Below are 24738 nucleotides of genomic sequence, written 5' to 3' on the forward strand. Positions count from 1 at the left end.
ACCTGTAAAACCTGTGGAGAAAATATCTGTTAACACTACCTGACAGTTTCTACATTTATTCCTGATTTCTTGTATGTAGATATGCATACATCTTAGTACCGTTCCCTGGATTTGAACTGTACCTGGGTGGGCAAAATTAGCAACTAAGCTATTTCTCATCACACTGAGCTACTGGGGAGCTACTGTTTTATGCTTCACTGGTTTCTGCCTAATAGTCTCTTGGTTAGACAGTCTAAATTTGTAATTCTGTGATGCATGCATGACAGATAGTTATTGCACTGTGCATTAATCCTTTGGATTACTACAATCTGGAAAGCAAAGGTTAACACAAGGCAATACTGCATGGAACACACTTTAATACTTTACGCAATACTATTCAGGGTTTAGAGCGTAGTGCAGTATATGTTTCACATTTCATTTGTATCTTGTTTTAGAGCTCCACCATCTACAGTTTTTCTTAACAGCTGCTTCACAGAACAACCTTGGTTAATGTATGCTGTTGCAGCCATATTTGCTGTGAAGAACCTGTATGCATTCTATATTTCTACAATAGCATACGAGAGTAAACACAGCAGTTTTCTGTAGGGATCTTTCTTACACATCAATATTAGTCAGGCAAACTTTTTTCTTTATTCAGTTAACACAGTAACAGTATACCTACTAGCAGTGAGCAATGTACTCTTTCTTAGCTATTTACACAATATGCTGCAAAATAGATTTGTACTCACCAGCCTGTTGGTGCAGTCTCAGCAGTCTGTCGGCATGGGCTTTGATATTACTAGCCCTCTTTGCTGCAGCTGTAGGGGAGAAAAACAAACATTATGCATACCTGTCTATCAAATTCTCAGGATAGTATTTGCTACAAACTACTTGATAATGATACTTACACACTACTGGAGCATTCTGTGCCTGTGCATCTTGGAACCACTGGGCCAAGACTGCCCCCTTCCTCTGCTGTAGGTTGGCATAGTGCTGCCGTACCTGCTCAACAGTCTCGGGAATGCCAGTAGCCCTGATGAGACTATATGTAACATGGTCCCAGGTCTCCGCTTTGCATTGTGAGCCCTGGTACTGGCCCTGCAGCAGTCTCTCCTCATAGTTTTCTAAAAGGAGCCCAGCCATGACCTTGGACTCCTGAATGCTCCAGCACTGCTCATGACAGTGCACTGCTTCACCTACACCAGCCAAAGTACCTGCACAGATGAACTATAACAGATTCTGACTGTACTCCTACCTGCGCCATTTAAATAAGGCAATATTCCCACCCTTTGCTGTCATTGGACCATTTTGAAAATATTAAGCTCGGCTAAGCAGTGCGCAAATCTGCTAAGCTGAGTTGAACAGTGCTTAAAGAGATAATTGCTGCTTAACAGTGCACAAATCCACTTATCTGAGCTACCTGCTGCTTAGCATTCACATCTCAGCAATGCTTAAACCTGCTAAGCACAGCTGAGCATTGCTAACCATTGCTCATTTTTCCTTTTTAAAAAATTATCAGAATAATGACTTAATTTAGTAAGTGTATATGATTTACTTTACATAACATTCCTCTATGTGCTTTCATTACATTAGCAAGGGGTGTGACTACTGCATGGGACACTTGTGTATACTTGGGTGTTTTCACATGTTATATGCACTCACACTTCCATTTTATACCAGCTACACTACCCTGGTTGACAAAAATCAACTACTACATACTTTAAGATGAAAATAATGATTTTAACACTGCTTTCCCATGTAAAAATAAATTGTCTGTCTTGGTACTCAAACCATGAACCCCTGCATATAAAGCCAAGTCTCTAACTCCTACACTATCTTGGTTTGGATATTTCAGCTGTATATTTCTATTTAGAAATTTAGGGATGCTTCAGCTATGCTGAGCACAGCAGCGCAATGTGCAAACCTGTCCAGCTACGCTTACACTTTATTTGGAATGGAAAAAATATAAAATAAAATACATTTTATTTTTAATTTAGGTGTATGCACATATCTCTCGGACTCTTAGAGTCGGGCACCTACACCATACATGGGGGAGTCTGGCCACTACAAGCTACACTTTTTAAATATTGGTTTTACATACATAGAGCTTGTGGTATGCCAGCTTGCGCACTAGCATACCTATCTGGACATTCTGTGATAGTCTGTACAGTTCAGGGATGTGCCTGCTTATGTATGTTTACTTTTCAATGTCCGTGGACACTGTACTTGTTTTTAAACTGCCGTATGACACTTTCTAAGTGCAGGGGGTGTGTTTGATGTCCGTACACTACTTAAATACACCCCCCTGCACTCGTTCCCTGCTCATGTCCATTTAGCTTTAACAGCAGCATGCCTTCATTAATATCCAAGGCATGCTGCTGTTAAAGCTAAGGCTACAAGGACACAAACCACTCCGTGCAGGAATAGTACTATTCCTGCATGGAGTTTATTGAATCCGGGGGGTGTTTAAGCAGTGGTTCAAATCTGTTGAGTTTGTCAGAGAGTTTTATTTGTGTGGGGATACTATTCCAGAGTTTAGCAAAGACTTTGAGTAGAACAAGTCTCATACAACATTATTTGACTTATTTGTAATTAAAAATAATTTGTTAATAGAGAGGAGGTCTCTTGACAGACAGTATGTCAGTAATAAGTTATGTAGTACATGGCACTTTTCTGGGTGATGAATGAGTTTTTGTGCTATAATTAGTTGTGAATATGTTAGGCAGTTGCATAATTTAAGACAGTTTAATTGCTTTAAGCTTTGACAACATTGGGTCCCATGAGGGGGATTGGTGGCACATTTACCTACTTTGTAACAGGAGGCAAATTTCTTTCTTTGAGTATTTTTTATATTTGTTAGGATAGGAGCAGTGTATAAGAGAGTCAACAATAAAAATATATCATATGTATTAAGAAGTAGAAGAAGATGATGAAGCACAAGAGGGAGTTTACTGATAGAGATGGAAAAGAGGATTAGAGAGACTGCAGAAAGTATAGAGCCTTGTGCAAAACATGCGAAGGTTAAGGTGGAGTCACAAAGTGTACAGGCTATACTAACATTGAATATTCTATTGGAATAGGAAGGATTTGAACCATTAGGAGGCAGTGTGGTTGAATCCAATGTCCTGGAGATGGAGATGCAGTATGGATTGGTGAATTGTATCAAAGGCATGGATTAAATCAATGAAACAACTGTAGTTAGACTGACTTTATTCATACTGGCTAGTGTGCAATCAGTCAGGAGCCGTAGTGAAGTCTTTGTGTTTCTTCCAGCTCAGAGGCAATCCATTCTGGTTTTTGAGAGCAAGCAATATTTTTGTAAGTAGGAGATAAGATGTTTCTAGGTAAGTGGCCCTAATATTTTGCCTAAAGTCAGAAGGATGGAGATGGGTCATAAGTGATTGCAAGAAATGGGCTTGGTTTCCTTGGGAATGCTTCAGACAAAGGAGGTTTTCTAAATGGCAGGCATAGTACCACTGGTGCGCCATAAGATACAGATATGTATTAATGAGGTGATAATGTAATTTCTGCAATATCAGAGGAGCCAGCCGCAAGTATTATTTGGCCAGTCTGACAAGTCATGAGGTATTTGTTTAAGAAGTGGTAGGACTGGTTTAGAGGTTATTCCTGAAAAATAGAAGGGTGATATAAACTAAGGCAGATTTGAGTTTTTTAGTCTTCTAGAAGTGTGAATGTGTGTTGGAGGTGGGAGATTAGAAAATTCTGTGAAGAAGTCAGAGAGTTTCAGGTTGCCTGATGGGTAAGGTATGCATCCAAAATTGCATCATTTAGTGGATATCTTCCAGTTATATCGCTGTCCTCATTTCAGAAGTATTTTGGATATGAAGGTGAGAGAATTGTTCTAATTGCAGATTCTTGGGGTAGTGCAGTGTTCATTGTTTTTGAAAGTGGGGTCTGCTTTCTCGGTTTTCCAAGCTTCATCATAACGTTTCATTAAAGATTTAAGTTACTCTGTAAGGCAGTCAGGCTAAGGCCTCTTAAATAATGTAGAGATCATAGAGAAGTGAGTGTCTTGAATGAATGGAAGTAGCTCTGTAAATTTCTTTGCAGCTTTTTAACTTTATCTAGTGGAAGTATGAGGCAGCAGTCAGTTCTTGGCAAGTTAGTAGTGAGTGTTTGGGAGTTTCTGTGGAAATTCAGTCCTAAAAGAGATTAGTCTGGCTTGATATTTGAATTTCAGGTTTTGTAGAGAGGAATAAAGTTTATTTCAGTATTAAACAAAACTTCTCCTTACTCACTCAAAAAAAAAACTCAGTGTGTGGCTAATGCTCTGTAAATTCTCCCCCTGGTCTTTTAGATACAGAGAGCAAATAATCAAAATTGCTTTATCTATGTATCGAGTGGACTGTTGGATTGATTATCTACCTATGAACATCTATCTACCTATGAATTTAAAACGTGCATGTACACATTTGTATTATGTATATATCTGTCTATTCATATGTATACATGTTTATGATTGTGGGTGCATGAATATATGTGCACTCATTTCTGCGTATGGCTGGGATTCAATAACAGATGTGCAACAATGCAACTTGCATCATATAGATAGGGCAAGTTGCACTCCTCAGTAGTGTAATTCAGAATCCTACATTCTTCACAGTGTGCTGAATTAGATTACGTTTTCATTTGCATATGTATGAATAATTCACTTCAGCGGTTTAAACAGTTTCTCAGATATTTTAATATTTTACTGCTAGAGTGTGGTGACGCGTCATGTGGTGTCGTCTATACTTAGCGTTTTGTTTGTCTCTGCCATTTTTGAGATTATTCCTGTTTTTCTCATCATGACATCAACTCTGGACAATACTCAGAATGCTGCAATGTTACAGGATGTTTCCTTATTTTCAACTATGAACAATTTAACTACATTTGTCCAACGGCTTTTGCAACAGTTGTCAAAGATGAGGCATTCAAACAGAGGTACGCAAGGAGTAAGTCGACTTGGCTATGACCAGCTTTGGACAGATAGCTATTATACCAATGTGGAACAGGGTAATTCCTTTATTATTCCATCTCAGCATATAGCAGTGGGCTCCTCAAATTAGTCAGTTGTGAAGGAATGTACACTGACTAATACAGATAATGAGTTTAACATTAATGGCTGGTATAATGAGGGGGGTGAAAACCCAAATCTATATTTACAGTTAAAAGAACTTGGAAAAATGGTACTTGAAAGTTACAAGTTGTAAACTGTTACCTGAGGGAGAACATAAAATGGGATGAGTGCCTAAAGGGGTATGGAGCTGGAAATATCCAGTTGGGCTGATAAAAAGTTTCCCATTATATAAGGAATTATTGCCCATGTTTGACTGGCATGGGTGTGAATTTATGGAGGTTGTTATAAGGGACAACATCAGACCTATGGACACTTTAAAAGAGGAAATTAAAAAATTGGACCTGTCAGTTTCTAATGATTTATTATATGAACAATACAAAAACAGACATATTAATATATATTACAAAGTTGATTCAGCAGTCAATGAGATAAAAAACAAAAAAAACTTGAAATTGTAGATGGACAGAAAAGAGTATTAATGTGGTAAGGCATACTCAGATACCCCACATTTACCGGTGTGGAAGGGTGAAATGGGTCATCTAATTGAGACATCTAATGACTTGAAAAATGTAACTGAGTTCATATCTAATAGTGAACAAGAACAACTGAATGACCCTTTAGGATTTCCTCCTCATTTAAGGAGATCTGAGAGGATCTGTTCACTTCAGCAGAGAAATATGGTACAAGAGATAACATCATCGAACACCTGGGAGATGCAGTCCTGGAGGAGGGACAGAGGACAAAACCATCAACAATATTGCAATCATCAAAGATAATTATTTCTAACAAAGATGAGGATTTTAAAATTTACAACTACAGTCATATAACTGTCAGTGAACTATTTATTGATATTTTTTCAAAATATTTCACATTTTTCCAACCAATAGAGTCAGTTTAGTTAAGACTTTAATCAATTTAAAATCATTTTAAGGAAGATAAATCTGAAACTGTATTTTCCTAATGATGACAGTTCATTTTTTCAGACAAACAATGTTTAAAAAAAATCAAGTTTATTTAATCCCCCCTTAATCCTGTTTTACAGGTTTTTGAACATTTATGTGAGTCAGATATTACAGAGTTTTTAGCAGGAAAGTACACCATGGCAATTTTAATTTAAACTATGAAGAAATTAATCTTCTGTCATTAATATGTGCAGACAAAACTATAAGATTAATGAAGCCAGAAAAAGGAGAGGAATTGTAATTATGATTACAACTGGCTATATTGGTAGAATGATATCATTATTATGCTGTGGCGCCTATGAAGAAACATTGATTAATGAAATCAATATTAGGTACAGTAGAATTGATAGTACACTTTATGATATGCTATTGCAAAATCAAATAGGTAGAGATGTGTACAAATTCTGTTACACAGAAGCTTAGTTAACACTGACTATTTTTGCCATCCCCAAGGTTCATAAAAACCTGAGGATCCCCCACTCAGACCGATAGCCGATGTAAGATTGTCAAAACCTTACCTTTTCGATACATATGTTGATGCCAAGTTAAAAAGGCTAGTAGGACAGGTAAAACACTTGTTTTGTGGCTCCTGGGATTTTTTTAACTGGAATAAAAAGATATCTGTTTCATGAGACTGCCACATTTGTTACAGTTGATGTTAGAGATCTGTCTTCAGTAATACCACATAATCTTGGCTTAGAGTGATACTTTGACTTTCTTATTAAAAATAGTCATTTGACAGGAACAGAAATAACAATTATTTTAACCTTTATGGACCTTATTTTAAAGAACATCTTTATTTATTTTGAAGGGTCATATTACAAATAGAAGGAAGGTGTTGCCAAGTGGGTGGCTTGCACCCCAGTTATTGCCAACATAGTTATGGCTAAATAGAAAAATAAAGTATTTGCTTCACATTTTTCTGAATTGTGGTCATTTTATCTTAGATACATAAATGACATGTATTTTTTGGGTTGGGGATGAGAGTAAAATTGAAATAATTAATGATTATATTAACAACACTTCTTTTTTTCAATTTCACCTACTCTGTCTCAAAGGAGGTCCTTTACTATTTATAAAGAATTGAAAAAGGACTTGCACCAGAAAAAGTGTTTTTTAACAGATTTTTCATAAGCCAACATATTCAAATTCCTTTCTGCATTTCACTAGCTGTCATCCCTTTACACAAAAAAGAGCAGTAGTAAAGCTTGTTAGAATAGCAAAAACGGTATCTGAATGGAAGCTTTTTATCAATGAATGTCTGCTTTTAAAATCCATTTTATTAACAGAGGGTATCCCAAACAGTCAATACATATGCTCATCACTGAAGTATCAACAACAAGACAATCGGGTTTGTGACATTGTAAGATATTGCCAGTTGTACCAGGAGAAGTGTGACAGTGCATGTGTGACATATGCCAGCACGGCTGGTTGAAGTTTTGTGAATAATTTTATGTCATTTCACTGTCACAATTTGTGCAGATGCTTGTATTGAAAATGTATTTGTAAAATTTCCCTATGTTAAAAATGCTACAACAGAATCTTAAGAGAGTTCTGAATGTGAACTGTACCAGAGTCAAGTGACTAGATATGATGGCATTCCCTAACCAGCTGAAGGACGGAACTGTGACAGCAGCAGTTTGTTTGTGTTTTTCTTTGGAATCTGAGATAAAAGATCTGTGTCAGTTATCACAGTTCAGTAACAGTTGTTCAGTAGTTGTTAGCCATACAGTTCAGTGTGTGGAATATCTCATCTTGCCTTGTGGTAGTGAGCATCTCAGCAGTACATCTTGCCTTATGATATTAAGTGAGTTAACTAAAGACAGTTTCTCTTTAGTTAAGTTAGGAAAAGTACTGTGAGATTAGTTTAGTAATATTTCTATTTCTGCATGTGAGATTCTATCCAACTGTGTTACTTTATATTTCTTGTGTCTGAAACCTCTGATGTTTACTGTAAATAAATATTAAGTATTCTCCTGTTTTCTATTTTATTATCCATTATTAAATATTGTTATACCTTTTCATTGTGACTGGTCTCTTTATGAATGATTACTTGTGCTTATTTTAGTGACACTGTAGGCACTTCTGAAACCCTTACTGTTTGATCACACTCTACCATTTATATCAGCATTAATTTGACACAGTATAATTGGTTACCCTTGGTAAGAGCCTTAGAATATTTGGCTGGTGGCAGCAATCTATTTTGTAGTCTGGAGAGAGAGAAGCACAGCTGGTAAATCCGTGTCAGTCTTCCCAGATGTGTGTGTGTGTGTGTGTGTGTGTGTGTGTGTGTGTGTGTGTGTGTGTGTGTGTGTGTGTGTGTGTGTGTGTGTGTGTATTAAAGTGTGTGCCATATACTTGTAGTGCTCCAAGGTGAGCCTTGTTTGGGATCTGGAGAAACAGAGAATCCAGTCCCAGGTCTTGAGCAGGTTCCCTGTGTGCTCTTGAGGGAAATTTGCTTGATGCAGAGAGCTGCATTTGAAATACAGTGTATATCCATTCCTGCTTTTAGCAACTGCCTCTGATCGGTGTCAGTTGTGAGGATTAGGTCCCCTTGATTACTGTCCCGGGATAAAGAGGGGCACATCATCACATCTTATTGGTGTCAGAGTGGTGTGATATGAATGGAACTTCAGTAGCCTGTAAGCAGTTGTCACTGAAGGTGTGTCTATACTCAATATCCACAAGGTAAACATTCAGAGTTTCAGTTTCACATCAGTTTTATTTATTTTTGTTAGTAAAGTTTAGTCAGGGAAATTAGGCAAAGATGTCAGCAAATTATAGCAAGCTGACAAAGAACCAATTGGCCAAGATGTGTGAAGCCAAAGGATTAGTGCATGCTAACATGACTAAAGAGTATATGATTACAGCCTTAATTGCAGCTGCAGTATAGCCCAGCAACGAGGGAGATAGCTAGTCCAGTGTTGGGGATGTGCAGCCTTTAGAAACAGGGCAGTTCATCTTTTCCTCAGAGGACTTAAACATCCATCTGGAGTTAAAGACACTTGAATTGGAGGCTGAAGAAAGGGAAAAGTAGCATAGGTGTGGACTGCGGCACTTGGAGACCAAAGAGAGACTGCAACTGGAGGCCAAATTTTTGGAGGCTGAAGAAAAGGAGAAATAGTTTCAGTATGAACTGAAGGCCAAACATTTGCATACAGAAGAGAAATGTTTGGAGACTGAAGAGAAACTGCAGTGTTTGTAGGCTGAAGAATAGGAGAAGCAGCATCATGATGAAAAGTACATACTGACACTTTGTCAGGGTCATGAAGGTAATGGATAAAGGAATAACTGAACCCCAGAAGCAATAAATGTCAGTGAATGTCTACCACAATTTAAAGATTATACTGAATTTGATAGTTTTATTCATATATGTGAAAGGGTATGTAAATAATATGATGTTAACCAAGACCTCTCTGTACAGTTTTTGACTCCCTTACTCCATGATAAAGCTGTAATGGATGTTTCTAAATTGTCTGCTACTGTTTAAATTATAAAAAAATAAAACAAAGTTTGCTAGATTGTTTGATGTTAACACCAGAAGCTTATAGAAAAAAATGTTTTGTGAGCATAGCCACAAGGCAGATGAAAGTGTTTGTTATTATATTGCTGTGTTAAGCACTTATTTTCATAGGTGGGTTAATGGGTGTCAGATCATCACTTTTGAAAGGCTGTCTGACCTTTTGGTGAGGGAACAAGCCCTTAGCACTTTGCCTGAGGACATGAGAATCTGGTTGGCAGACTGAGAATGTAACTGCAGATTTGCTGGGGAGAAAAGGGGATATCTACTTAGCAAGCAGGTCATCACTATATAAGAAGGGGATACTCAGCGTTGCACAAATATATAACGGAACCCATGGTGGGCAGCCTAAATCACCCTGACTGTGTCTACCAGTAACAGGGAAAGCCAATTGTTCAGGCACAAGGCCAGGATCAGTGGTTAGATATTTTAAATGTAACCAGAGGGGCCATATAGCATACAAATGCACACTGAAGCCAGTAAGTAGAAATAACTGTCCATCAGTAGTAAGTTGTCTACAGGCAACAGAGGTACCAAATTATCACTGGAGTTTGTATCCTATCTTAGTGGAAGGAAGACAGGCCTCTGCTAAGACAAACACAGCTTCTGACAAAACTATTGTGAACCCTGCAGTGGTTAAAGAAGAACAGTATTTGTATGGGCAGTCCAAATCAGTAAGAGCTTTAGGAGAGACCCCATTACAAATACCTTTGGTCAGGGTTCACCTTGACTGGGAGGGTGGAAAAGGGAATAATCAGGTAGGTGTGTTTAAGGATATCCCTGCAGATGCCTTAATAGGGAATGATTTGATAATGCAGTTAGTACCTTGTGTTCATGCAGTTACATGCAGTCAGGCTTGGAGACAGGCAGGTAGGCCTGGTAGCTTGAGGGGGCCCAGACAGACCCCATGCCTGAAGTTGGGGCTGGTGATGTGGTTATTTCAGAGAGGGAGCTACTTATTAACTGTGACCCTGAAAGTGAACCACAGCTACTGGTAGGTACTGATGTTCCTGTAGACAGTGTGACTGCAAGAACAGAGGTGAGTGGTAGTAACCAGGATGACAGTGAAGTACCACTGTTAGAAGATACTAGGCTTCTTGTGAAAAGGGAGCTAGGAGGAGTTACAAAGATAAACTTGAGACAAGCACAACTTTTGGACCCTACCTTACAAGGCTTGAGGGAGGTAGCTAAGGAAGTGCCGGAGCCTAAAAAAAAAAGGGGAGTCTGTATACTGGAACAAAGGGTTACTGTACAGAGAGTGGACCTCTTTGGGAGGGCTAGATGTTGAAGTAATACAGCACTTGGTAGTGTCCAGAGCCTACCATATGACACTTCTAGCCATAGCCCATGACATTCCTTTTGCAGATAACAAAGGGTTACTGTATACAGAGTGGACCCCTGAGGGAGGGCTAGAGGATGAAGTAATACAGAAGTTAGTAGTGCCCAGATCCTACTATCTGGCATCTCTAGCCATAGCTCATGACATTCCTTTGGCAGGTCATATGAGTATAAAGTGTGCCAAGAGTCAAATTATTTGAATTGGCCTGGGTTTGCAAGGGATGTAACAGGGTACTACAGGACCTTTGAGTAGTGCCAAAAGGTAAGCAAGGCAGGTGGCAAGACCAAAACTCCATTGATGCCCTTTTCCCTGCAATTGAGGAGCCATTTCAGAGGGTAGCTATGGATATTGTGGAGCCTCTGTGTACCCCAAGTTCCACAGGGAAGAAGTATTTCCTGATGGTAGTAGATTATGCTACTAGATACCCTGATATGGTGGCTATGTCTTCGATTGAAGCAGAAAAGGTGGCAAATGCATTGTTAGAGATTTTTCAGCAGGGTAGGTTTCTTGAAAGAAGTACTGACTGACAAAGGTGCCAATTTCATGTTGGACTTTCTGGTTTGTCTGTGGAAGCATTGTGGGTTAAAGCACCTGAAGATCATCCCCTATGATCCCCCAGACTAATGGCCTTGTGGAGAGGTTAAACTCAACACTAAAGACCATGCTATAGGCATTTGTAGACCAGTTTAGGAGAGAGTGGGACAAATATTTGCTGCATCTACTGTTTGCATACAGAGAGGTACCCAAGGAGTCCACAGATTTGTCACCCTTTGAGTTGCTGTATGGACATAGGATGAGGGGTCCTTTGGATTTGTTTCATGATGAGTGGGAGGATGATTGTGAATCCCACGTGGAGTCTGTTGCGGTATATGTCCTAAACCTTAGGACAAGGCTTAGAGAGCTCATGGGCAGGAGCCCAACAGCAGAAAAAGGTTTGGTAAGATAGAAAGGCTTGAGCCTGAGATTATGCTATGGGACAACAGATTTTGGTGCTCATTCCTGTCAGACACAATAAGCTGCAGGAAGCTTGGGAGGAACTCTTCAAAGTGGTAAGGAAGGTTAGTGAAATTAATTATGTGGTAAACCTACTTGGCAGGATGCAGGGGCAAAAATTGTACTATGTTAACATAATGAAGCCTCAGCATGTCAGGGAGGTCCCAGAGAGACTGCAAAGGGCAGGGTTGACTATTAAGCTCAGTAAGTGTCAGGTGGGTATTTCAGAGGTCCCTTACCTGGGACATAGAGTGGGGAATATAAGATTAGGCCAGAACCTGCTAAGGTGGAAGCTATTCAGGCATGGCCTGCCCCGTTACTAAAAAGCAAGTGAGGGCATTCGTGAGGACAGTGGGGGTACTATAGAAAGTTTGTTCCTAATTATAATACAATTGCTGTTCTCCTCATAGACTTGACAAGGAAAAACAGGCCAGATAAGGTAGTGTGGACTCCAGCCTGCGAGCAGGCATTCCAAAAGTTTAAAAAGGCTTTGGGAGGATGCCCTGTATTAGCCAGTCCAGATTATAGCAATGCCAATGCAGATGGATTCTCAAGGCATGGTAAAGGTTAATGTGTTCCCAGACAGGCCCCTTTACCTCAGGCAACATTTTTCCAGGGTCACTTGAAAAACTGGCTTGAGTCTTCGAGGGGGGAGGAAGATGTGACGTTGTGAGGTATTGCCAGCTCTACCAGTAGAAGTGAGACAGTGCATGTGTAGCATATGATAGCATGCCTAGCTGGCAGTTTTGTAGATAATCTTATGTCATTTGACTGTCAGACTAATTTGTGTAGATGCTTGTATTGAAAATGTATTTGTAAAAGTTGCTTATATTAAATATGCTGCAACAGAATCTTAACAGAGTTCTGAATGTGAACTGTGCCAGAGTCAGGTGACTAGATGTGACATCATTCCATAACCAGCTGAAGGATAGAACTGTGGCAGCTGCAGTTTGTTTGTTTTGGTTTTTCTTTGGAATCTGAGATAACAGCTCTATGTCAGTTATTACAATTCAGTATTAGTTGTTCAGTAGTTGTTAGTTGTACAGTTCAGTGAGAGAAGTATCTCATCTTGCCTTGCAGACATGAGCATCTCAGCAGTACATCTTGCCTTGCGATATTAAGTGAGTTAACTAGGGACATTTTCTCTTTAGTTTAGTTAGGAAAAATACAGTGAGATTAGTTTAGTATTATTTCTTTTTCTGCATGTGGATTCTATCATACTGTATACTTTTATATTTCCTGTGACTGAAAACTCTGATGTTTATTGTACCTAAATATTAAGTATTCTCCTGTTTTCTATTTTATTATCCATTATTAAATATTTGTATACCTTTTCATTGTGACTGGTCTCTTAGTGAATGAGTATGTGTGCTTATTTTAATGACACTGTGGCCACTCCTGAAAGACTTACTGGTTTAGTCACATTCTGCCATTTATATCAGCATTAATTTGACACAGTACAATTGGCTGCCCTTGGTAAGAGCCTTAGAGTATTTGGCTGGTGGCAACAATCTACTTTGTAGTCTGGAGAAATTGAGGACACAGCTTGTGAATCTGTGTTAGCCTTTCCCAGGTGTGTGTGTGTGTGTGTGTGTGTGTGTGTGTGTGTGTGTGTGTGTGTGTGTGTGTGTGTGTGTGTGTGTGTGTTAAAAATCAGATATTCAAGTGTGTGTGTGTGTCAGATACTTGGAACTGGGACATAGTGCTCCAAGGTGAGTCTTGCTTGGGATCTGGAGAAGCAGAGAGTCCAGTCCCAGGTCTGTAGCAGGTTCCCTGTGTGCTCTTGTGAGCAGTTGTGATTGATGCAGAGAGCTGTGTTTGAAATACTGTGCAAATACATTCATGTTTTAGTGATTGCCTCTCACTGGTGTCAGTGGTGAGGATTAGGGCTCCTTGATTACAGGCCCAGGATAAAGAGAGGCACGTCATCACAGAGTCTGTACCCAAATTTATAGGCAGTTGATGACTCCAATGATGATATGGCTTTCAGAGGTTAGATATGAATGCATTTAATACTCCTTTGGCATTTATTACTGCTTACAGTATTGATTACCAACAAATTAAAAACTGTTTTGTTAAAATTGGGGCATCCTAAAATATTTGGGATTGCCAAAAGATTTATTTGGAACACCAAAATGTTTAACTAGAAAAGGCGCCTCTCTGAAAAATTTAATTGAACATTCTGACACTAGAGTGCCTGATTACATAGGTAACAGATGGGGAACATTTAAGAGCCAATGTTGTAATTATTGCAAGTATATTTTAGAGGACAGAGAGGTCCAATTCAACAATATGTTGGTGGAACTGAAGTTTAGATGTAACTGTAAAATGAATGGCTTAGTTTATTTAGCTAAATGTCAGCAGTGTCAGTGTTTTTACATTGGTAAAACATCCAGAGTTTAAAGATAAAAGTTATGAGCATACGTATAACATAAAAAGAGAATTGAAGATTGACCTTCATCACCCTGCAGAGAGAGACAAGCATGAGGATGTTTGACTACCATGTGGTTGAAGTGGTGGCTGGAACAGAGTACAGTGACTAGTCTCTTACATTTGCCTGCACCACAGATAATCCTGCAGAAAGAAAGAAAATAAATGGAGAAATACAAAGCAACAAAGCATCATATATTTATAGGTAGGTACTAGCCAATCGGTCTGCAGATGAATGCGAGCCAAGACAATAACCCATTTTCAAAATGTCCCTCTAGCCTAATGGAAGGCAATACAAAGGATCCAATTACCTAGACTTACCTTTTAGGTGGCAAGGCTGGACATATAGTAAATGTTTTTTCCGTGGGGGGGGGGGTGTTGAGTTAGGACCTAGAAACTGCAAGTACCTCTTTTTAGTGAAGAACCAGTAGCATTAGTCTGGTTCAGTGACTAGCTCTGAGTCATGCAGAATGCAGCTAGAGACTCAGAGAAGCAAACCCAGGTTTAGAGCAAGCACCTTTTAACATATTAGTGAATTAACCCTCTGTGGTACACTACCAATAGTATGCAGCTGTGTGTATGTGGTGGGGGTGCATTTGACAGGGTACAGGAGGCAAGGAGAAGAGGTTGAAGTCTTGTGGGGTTTAACCTGAAAGGGCACAGGGAACATTAAGGGCAAGTTGCAGTCTTGGCACCTAGGTGTCTGCACATTTTGCCATATGCATACAGCCAGTAAGACATGCTACAGAGGATGATTGGCCTACAGTACACCAGAAACATGCACAATGGATTGCAATAAGTGCACACATGTTCACAGCTGACACATTGTGGCACAGTGTCAGAACAGTTAACCTACTGCAGCAAATATGGCCATACCAACGATACAGGAGATGACTGATGGCTGGCATAGACTGCCATGTATCCACACTGACCCACATGTGTAACTCGCAGGTATACATATCTTAGTATGGGTTCAAAAGAATGGCAACAACCACAGAAGTTCAACAAAAAGGAAAAAGAGGTACTCAGACAATGTGTACACATGGCGTGCATATCCTCGAGAAGGGTATATATGGAACATAGTGCTGGTATTTCCTCTGCTGTTCCTGGAAACCAAATATTTCTCTGCATGCTGCAGCATCATAAAAATAACTGGTGTAGGATTTGTGAGAGTGGTACTTGAAAAACTACTAATGTGACTGCAATGAAAGTTCCCTGTAACAAAGATAATCAGTGCTACATATATCTTTGTGTCAGACCTTATGAGAATACATATGCTAGGAATTGATGCAAGACATCAAAGCAGTGAATGGCTGTAATAGGACAACACAAGAGATGATCATAAATTATCTCATGCCAAGACCACAGCACAAGAAATTGACAGAGATGGGTTGATCACTGCAGTTGGACCACAAACATACAAGCATCACACAGAAATGGAAAAACTCTTGGTATCCTTACCTGAGAAAATAGAGAAAATGTTCATAATTGGCAATGGCTTAGATGTGGACAACAGGCTAGTGATGATGGCTTGACAATTTTCAGAAGATGTTTCAGGTAAGTAGTAACATGTGCTATTTCTTATCTTATACATTTGTTAACCAGTCAATCCCACTGAACACAAACATCTCTTCTCTGGAGTGATCTGAGACCACTGTCTCTTTAATTGACTAGCTCAGAGGTGCATAGCAGGCAAATGTAGGTGAATGGAATAAGATAATCAAACTCTGTAGCTTTGACTACACAAAGCAGCTGGTTAACAGCACAAAGCCTCATTCATCTGTGCTACCTGACATTCCCATAAGACAGAGATTTGCACCTGAGAATGGTTTACTCAGACAAACATATATGCATATCTGTCATCCAGAGACATCATGGCTGCAACAGTAATAACCTGCACCACAAGGTATGTATGTGCTCACTTGCTACGCATAAGATTTTCAAATAGCAGTCTGTGTGCCACATGATGACTGGAGCCACAGGGTAGTATGATGATTGCTAAAAGTAAGTTTTATGTATGTATTCACAGCGTCTTCTGGGAAAAGATACAGCAAAACATGTCAGCATATGTCTGGAGTCAATGTGTCACTGAAGGCTGATGATGGTGGCACTTGGTACATGGTACAGTCTGATGACACAATGACAGTGTCAACAACTTTAACAATGGAGAGTACGGTGAAATCACTACAGCATTCTCTAGCTAAGAAAACCATACATCCTGTTATTTCCTTCCTGGGAAAACATACTGGGGCCATCTGTTCTTCCAGCTTTGAAAATCACATGACAATCACAAAAAACAAGCCAGTATGATGATCTTACAATATGTCCTGCCATTTCCCCAGCTGGAGTAGTCCCTTCCCCACTGCTGGCTTGCCAGGATCTGTAGTATGTTGACTTTTAAGGGTACCATGCTTCTGAGTACAGAATTGGCTTGTTCATCAGCAATATGGCACTACACACTCCATTGACTTATATCCAATAACTGTACCACCTAGTTATCATGCTGGATGTCAACCAAATGGCTAGCCAGAACAGCCTTCATCACCCCCCCCCAACAGGTGAGCTGGCAACTCCCTTCCTCAGTTTCTGCAGCTCAACAAGCAATTCACTGAACTCAGGTATCTTGCACTGTAGTCAGGGAAATATCCCTCTATGCCATATAGCTGACTTCTTTGTCAGATTTGTTGAAGGTACTTCATAGCCTGCATGAAGACTTGTCATTACTGCAAGACTGCTGGACATTCTGCTATGCTTGCAGAATGACATGGTATATAGGGGATGTGGCAAAGAAAAGACTGTTAAGGGCAGTGTTGAGGCAGCTGTCATGCACTGCTACACATATTCAAATGTGGGGAACTGGCCATCATGATCACACTCAGAGAATGATGTGCATTGCACTGCTGCATGCATAGTGTATACAGGTAGTGCTCACCACTCTGGACAAAGTTTTACTCTCCATGCTGTCCATAACTGCCACTGCCCCACTCCATGGACTGTCACATGGGCATGGCCAGAAGCTTTCTTGTTCCACTATGGGCACACCACATTAAGCAAAATGTGTCTTTCAGTTCACCAGCACCCTGCTCCACCTCTGTAGCATAAATGCAAGCAGCATTTACTCATACCTGTTCAGAGGTTGTGGATGCCAACATGCATCTGCAATTCCACAGTGGGGGCTGTGGTGGGTGTCCTACCTATACACCTGACATAATAGACCATCTCATGGAGAGGATGCCTCCAGTCCTGACATGGCAAGACCACATGGTATACACAGAGTCTGTGGTATGCCTGTTGAAATTTCACCCTGTCACTGGAGAATGTAATCATGTCTCCCATCAAATTTAAGCATATGTGCCTACTGCTTCCACTACCTATGACCTGTCCACAGATGCTGCATTGCTGTCCCTTGTCACTGTGTGATGCCCCACTAGTGCAAATGATGGTGACTGTCCCCTGCCCACCTGTCTGATGTGTATGAGTAAGTTAATGTTTGATGCATGATATGGTCAGAAAATAAATGATAATATGTAGCCTATGTGACTTAATCTTAGTGCATGCATCAGTTTTATTCTGTGTTACTGTAGTCAAAGCTCATAATTCTGGATGTCTTTGTCAAGGTCACAATTTATCTCTGCCTTACACGTGAGCCTGCAGCAGCCATTTCCTTTGATAACTCCTGACCTGGCTGTTACTCCACTGCTGACACAAAATTTTCAAGCTTTGCTATATTCTACACTTTTGGTTACATTTTTTGATGTGCCATGTTATGAAGCATGGCACAGGCCAACATTCTCTTGCAGCAGGTCTCTAAGGCATACTGCAGTGCACTTCCAATGTATCCAAGCAGTGGAAGTTGACCATTAGTACATTTGATGATGTTATGTCTGTGACTGTGTGGTGTCATGTACCACCTTCAACATGGTCTGGTATCTGTGTATGGAGGATATCAAACACAGTTCAAAACTGTATGCATCATCAACCTGTAACACACAATAGTGGAAATAGTTATGAGTGGTCTGTTGTCTACATTCATACGGCCAAATTTTCATGGATTCAATGAGTGGCATGATGTGATCCTACCAACTAGATGACTGTGTGGAATGCCACCATGCATGAAAGGCTACCATAGGTCACACTTATGCCAGCTGTAGGAATCATGAGAACTGATTAGATGGTGCATATACTATTGGATAGACAGCCCATGTATCCTCTTGATTTTCTATGAAGTTGATACATTTCTGCTAGGTCCTGTATAATGTCTCTGTCCACAGGGTAATATCTGGTAAAGTTGTGGTCATGGAGATAATGGTATGTGAACTGCTAACAAACTGTTCTGCAATGTGATATGTGGTAGCAGGGAACATTGTGGACACTGGCTCTCTAAAGCAGCTGTTATTCTGAGAATCTTAACATGAGTAATAAAACATGCTCACCAAAAATGATGGTGCTTAGAAAACCCAATTCCTGTGGCTCATCAAGTTAATTTTATACATTTTTTTCTTGTTTCTTTTCTTTGCACTAGATGAACATTGCTTTAGTATAAAAATATGACAAATATTATTGAGACAAATGGTGCAATCCACAAGCATGGCACACCTAATATTTCTCACTGGTGCTGGGACAATAAACCTTAACTAATCTTGCAACTTTACCCACTAAGCTAGTATATAGAGACAAAAGATCCACTCAGTACCAGTGATTACATATAACTCTCTCTGTTTGGGTAAACACAGAAATAATTAACATACAATTATTGCATACGTAATCCCATCAACTGTAATCTAAAAAAATGTCAAACTAAGATAACTACCGACTAGAAATATTCATTTTTGTTGCACACTTAAGTCCCACTCATTTCATTTACTAATGGTGTATTTCTCCTTTATCCTATTCAATAATCTGAGTTCAGTCTGCCTGTTATTTTGACTTTATATATTTCAGAACCACCTTTCATTTTCGATTTCTTTATAAAATGTTACTTTGCTACCAGAAATAGTAGACAAACCAGCAGTTTCTTATCCCTAGACACCTCTAACTTGTTGTCCAGAATCAGGAAAAACAAACCTTCAGAGAGAACACTGTGTACCTCCCATCCAAAATAATTCTTTGGACACCCTCCATGAAGACTGGTAGTTTTAAGCAATCTCAAAAAACATGCTCGCAGCCTTCTTCCTCCTCTTCACATCTCCAACATATACACGACGCAGTAGGGAACGTTATTAATTCTGTTTGGTGAATAGAAGTATCTATGCAAATACTTCTGTCTCTGGATTTGGTTGCATATTTATACATTTGTTTATCATGCCACCATGTTTGATTTCAGTATTTGAAAATGTGCTAACTCTCATTAGAATATTCACACTCATTTTCATGTCATTATGCAGTAATTTGAATGGGACTTGTATTACATTATTTTCACACTAGTGCAATAAAATTTTGTGTGGATGTGAGTCTCCCCTGAGTCACCACCCACTGTGATAATTTTACTTAGCACAGTGTACTGTTTTTGAATACTCTCCAACAGTAAATCTAAAGCGAAAACTTAATTATGTAAACAGTTATTTATCATTATTTAAAAAGATGAGGTTCATATAATTCATACCCTTATGAGTGATCATAAACTGGTAGCAAAAGCATAAAAATGCATCTTTATCATTTTAATCTAACTTTGTAACTCACAACACATGATCACCCCAAAAAATAAAAAAGTAAACTGCTACTATTTTACACCAAATCCCTTTCTCATGACAAATTAAAATTTAAATTCCTCACTCTTTTTAATATAATCATTGAAGTCACTTCTCATAGCAAATCTTAAATTCAACATGCATATACAAATTTGCATAAGAAAAATTCATCAAAAATTAGGGATGCTTTACAGATCCAACATCTTTCTCATCAACACAACTAAAACTACACTTGGTACTACTTATCTCCTCCCTACACTTCTTTATGGTGCTCAAATCTCCAACTTGAGCAATACTATAACAAAGTTGATACATTTGCAGCAAATAACCCTTTCAGAACCCACCACTGTACAGCAGTAAAAAGCCTAAACTATCCACTAACATATAGTATACACAGCTTCTTACCAGCTATAAAATTATCCAGCATCCATCTGCTTATCCAGTACTAAATACTATTCTACACAACTTTGTTTCCAGTCATTACAATCCAATGATCAAAAACTCTTGAATGTCCACAAACCTATTAAATCTGCTGGGCATTGTCTATACTTATGCAGTCTTACTATGGCTTGGAAAGCCTTACCTGTGTCCATCAGGTCAATACCTTTATATTTCAGGAGCTCTGCAATAAGACCCTACTACTACAAGTTTACTGAGAATTTTGTCATTGTATAATAATCTGTGGTCACTACATCTGACCTTGAAACTCCAGGAACTCTGCCGGAAGACCCTAGTCCTACAAGTTTACTCAGAATTTTGGCATTGAGCAATGTAAGCACATTTATCATGAAGAACCTTGCTGTGTATTAACTTTAATCAGTTAAATAAATGCCTGCTCTGTGACTGAATGTCTCTGTGAAATAGTCTGTGCACTCTAAGGATGTTGTACTAAGTTGGCCAATGTCCCCTTTTTCTTGACCAGTAGAATAAACTGCATATTCCAGTTATAAATGTGTGATTTCCTATGTCGTGAGTGATAGTTTAATAAAGCTGTTTTTATATGAATGTAAATTTGCCTATGTCACAAGTGATAATTCAGTAAAAGTGTTTTAAAAAAAGAAAGGAAAACCTGGTTTACTTTGCATCTCTATGTTAATTGCGTTGTACTGGCTATGACCTGATTGCTCCCAGTTATAATTTGACCTGAGGGTGGAAAGCCCATTATACTTCTTACATACACATTTTACTTCTGACTCTTATTCCAACCCCCTCCCCCAAAATGACCTCCCTATTTCTATACAAACACTTCTGTTTCTTGTTTCCTACCTCCCTACCTCCATTTAACTTTTAGCTCCATTCCCAGCTATTTTTCTCCTTCCCATAAAGCGTTGTCCTATATCTAGTCATAATCACAGCCCTCCTTAATAGTACCTATTTTGTATTGTATCTTTTACCTTCCCCAAATAACCCCCCATTTCTATTTATTTTGACTACATCATTATTCTCTAGCCTTTCATAGTCCTCTATTCCTTACATTCCAGAGAAGATACTAGGACAATCTAACTCTCTTCTTTTATAGAAAATTCTTCTTTCCTTATCTATCCTCTACCAGCTTTCAGTATCCACTGTCACTGAATCTCCTACTGTCCTGCAGCTTCTTGTTTCCTTCTTCATTGCTATTTCTCCACTACCTGACACCCATAAAATACAGATTCCTGTATTTAATTATGATACTTTTCAGCTTATCCTGTATTTTTCTCATCCTACTGAGCCATCTTTCATCCTACCATGACTCAATGATATCTCTCATCATCTCTCCAACTCTGTCCTAAGCACCTATCCATACTTCCTCTTTACACTCTCCACACATTGCACCATATTTAATATTATATTACCCCTTACCTTTATTCCAAATATAGACTGATTAACTGCACTTCATCTCAAACCAAAACAAAATTAAGTGCAAGAATCCTCTCCAAAAAACAAGTATGCATAATTCCCCAATATAATAAAATCCTTCTCGGAGGAAGTATACAGTCAAATCCTGGCCCCTCCTATCACAATTAAAACACAGATAATTCTCTCTCACACAGTTTTCTAAACTAACAACAGCCAATACCCATCCCTGGTGATAATATTTTTGCTGCAATAATCATTAAAAGCATTAGAAATAAAACTGCTGAACTACATGCCTGGATTGCCCACCATATGCCTGATGTTCTCGATGTAACTGAAACATAGCTTAAATCCAGCATAAATGACTCTGAAGTGACACCTCATGGCTATAATATCATTCATAGTGACCATATGAAGAGGAAAGATGGTGGCGTTGCTTTAATATTTCCTAACACCTACCACATTTTCCCTTTCAGCAAATCAACACCAAAATTCAGTTTAGCAGAGCTTCTTATTGCTTTCCTCAAAATAATAATTTATAAACAAATATGAATTACTGCCCGTTAAATCCCTCCTGGCAACAATACAACTATACTTGAAGATATCCTGCATTGGATATTCATAACATTTCAACAATACAAATTACTAACAGGTGATGTGAATATGAATTGGTTGAACATAAACTCTAACTCTCCAACATCTAGCATCAACTTATATGGTTTCACACAAATTAATAGCCCCACACTTTATAGCAAGACATCAAATTCCCTGTTAGACTGGATCCTACTATCAAACCCTAGCAAATACTCCACCAGAGGTACAATGTCAGACTCTCTCAGTGGACAGTGGTACAGCGATATCTCAAGAGGTTCTTCTGTTCAAGTCACTGCTGGGATGCCTTCTGTGCAAGTCTGTATGTCCTCCCTGCATTTGTGTGGGTTTACTCCCACATCACAAAGACATGCATCCGGAGTGTTTCTCCCTGGGCCTCCACTGAAAATCGGCTTTGCTCCAAGTCAGATTTTCCTGGTAAACAAATGTTAAAATAAATAAATAAAAATCATCTCCCAATCTATATGACCAAACATCATGCACATCAAGTTAAACAGTATATTTATAAAACAATACACAACCTATTCAAGTTTAACCCAGAAATTTTCATTACTACACTATCTTCTACTGACTGGAACCTCCTAAAAATCCTCCCCTTGAACGATGCTGTAAATGAATTCAATATAACTTTTCAAAATATTCTAAATAGCCTTGCACCTCCTAGAACAAGAGATTCAAAGCAAATAATGCAACCTGACTAGCCAATAAGAGTAGAATGATAATGCAGGACATGGAAAAAGCATGGAACAAATGTCAAAAATGTAAAACATCTCAATATCTTCAAAACTTCAGAATGCTTCACAATCGTAGTAAAAAGTAAGTAAATTAATACAAAAACTATACTATAATAACTTTCAGAATAATACTAAACACATCCCTTAAACATTTCGGACATCCATTAAAGACATTTTACATCCTGGCCAAAAATTCAACCCAATCCCATCTTCTGGTAACTCACCACTCAAAACTACCATACAATTCAACTCTTTTTTATAGATAGTATAGCATCTTTAACCAATGATGCCTCAACAGCTAAACTCAGCCCTGCCCGAACAGCCACAGATCACCTTATCCACTTTCACCTTCAATTCTGTGTCCACATCCTATATAAAACTGCTTTTCTTCAGCTGATGGCCTTCTAAGTGAGTGCTAAAAATAGAAGCCAATAACATTCTCATGTCCTGTATCAATCCTTATAAATAGGTCAGTGCAGGAATCCCACATTCTTCTGCAAGAAGAATCTCCTATCCCCTACAGAACATGGCTTCTCTTCTTCCCATAGTACTAGCACTGCCATTCTAACCAATATAGATACTGTCACTAAAGCTAGAGATAACAGAAAACTAGTTTCTTCCTTATTTCTAGACTTATTGGAGCTTTTCTCCCTTGGCCTCTACTGAAAATGGACATATATCCAGCACAACTAGCTCAGTCAACAAATGTAAAATAAATAAATAAAAATAAAATTGTCTAAAGCTTTCAACACAATTTGTAACAGCAAACTTCTACTTCAAATGTCCTCACTAGGTTTCTCTCAGCACACCCTTGTGTGGTTCAAAAGCTACCTATCCAGTAGGTATCAGTCAGTAAAATGGCACTCCATGCTCTCTCCTTACCATCCAGTCTTCAACATTGTACCACAAGGCTCTATCCGGGTCTGTATTAAACAAGTGAATGCTTAAAAAATGCTTATTCATCGACCCTAGTTCAGCGAATGCTGAAAATGCTGAACACTCATCACAGCGACCCCCCCCCCAAAAAAAAAAAAACTTAACACAGTATTTAATGTGGGGGGCTTTGCCCCTTACACCCCCCGACAGACCTCCACACCCCCCCTACTTAAATATTCCAACTCCGAGATTGCACCACAGTGGAGGAAACAGCAAACACCTGAAACTGGCCCAGCAATTTTTTTTCCCTGAGAAAAAAATTGCTGTTCCGGGTGTTTGGGATTTTTAGCATTCGCTGAAATAGGGTCGATGAATCAGCATTTGCTTTTTTAAGCATTCACTGATTAAATATAGACCCCTCTATCCTTGGTACCATTTGTCCCCTCCTCTTTAACATTTTCACCTACACCCTGTATGAATCCACACAGCAGGTCACCCTAATACAATATGCAGATGATTCTGCTCTCATTTGCACATCTGACAACATGGTTCACCTCCAAAAATAACTCAGGAAGATCTAACAGCCACTGAATCTTGGCTTCATAACTCACAACTCATGCTCAACCCAAAAAAGACCAAACTACTATTTTTTTCTCCAAATCTGTCTCTCATGAAAAAACAAAATTAAAG

Source organism: Protopterus annectens, chromosome 3.part1 (assembly GCF_019279795.1).
Source record: "Protopterus annectens isolate FY-2018-M chromosome 3.part1, PAN1.0, whole genome shotgun sequence".
NCBI lineage: Eukaryota > Metazoa > Chordata > Ceratodontiformes > Protopteridae > Protopterus > Protopterus annectens.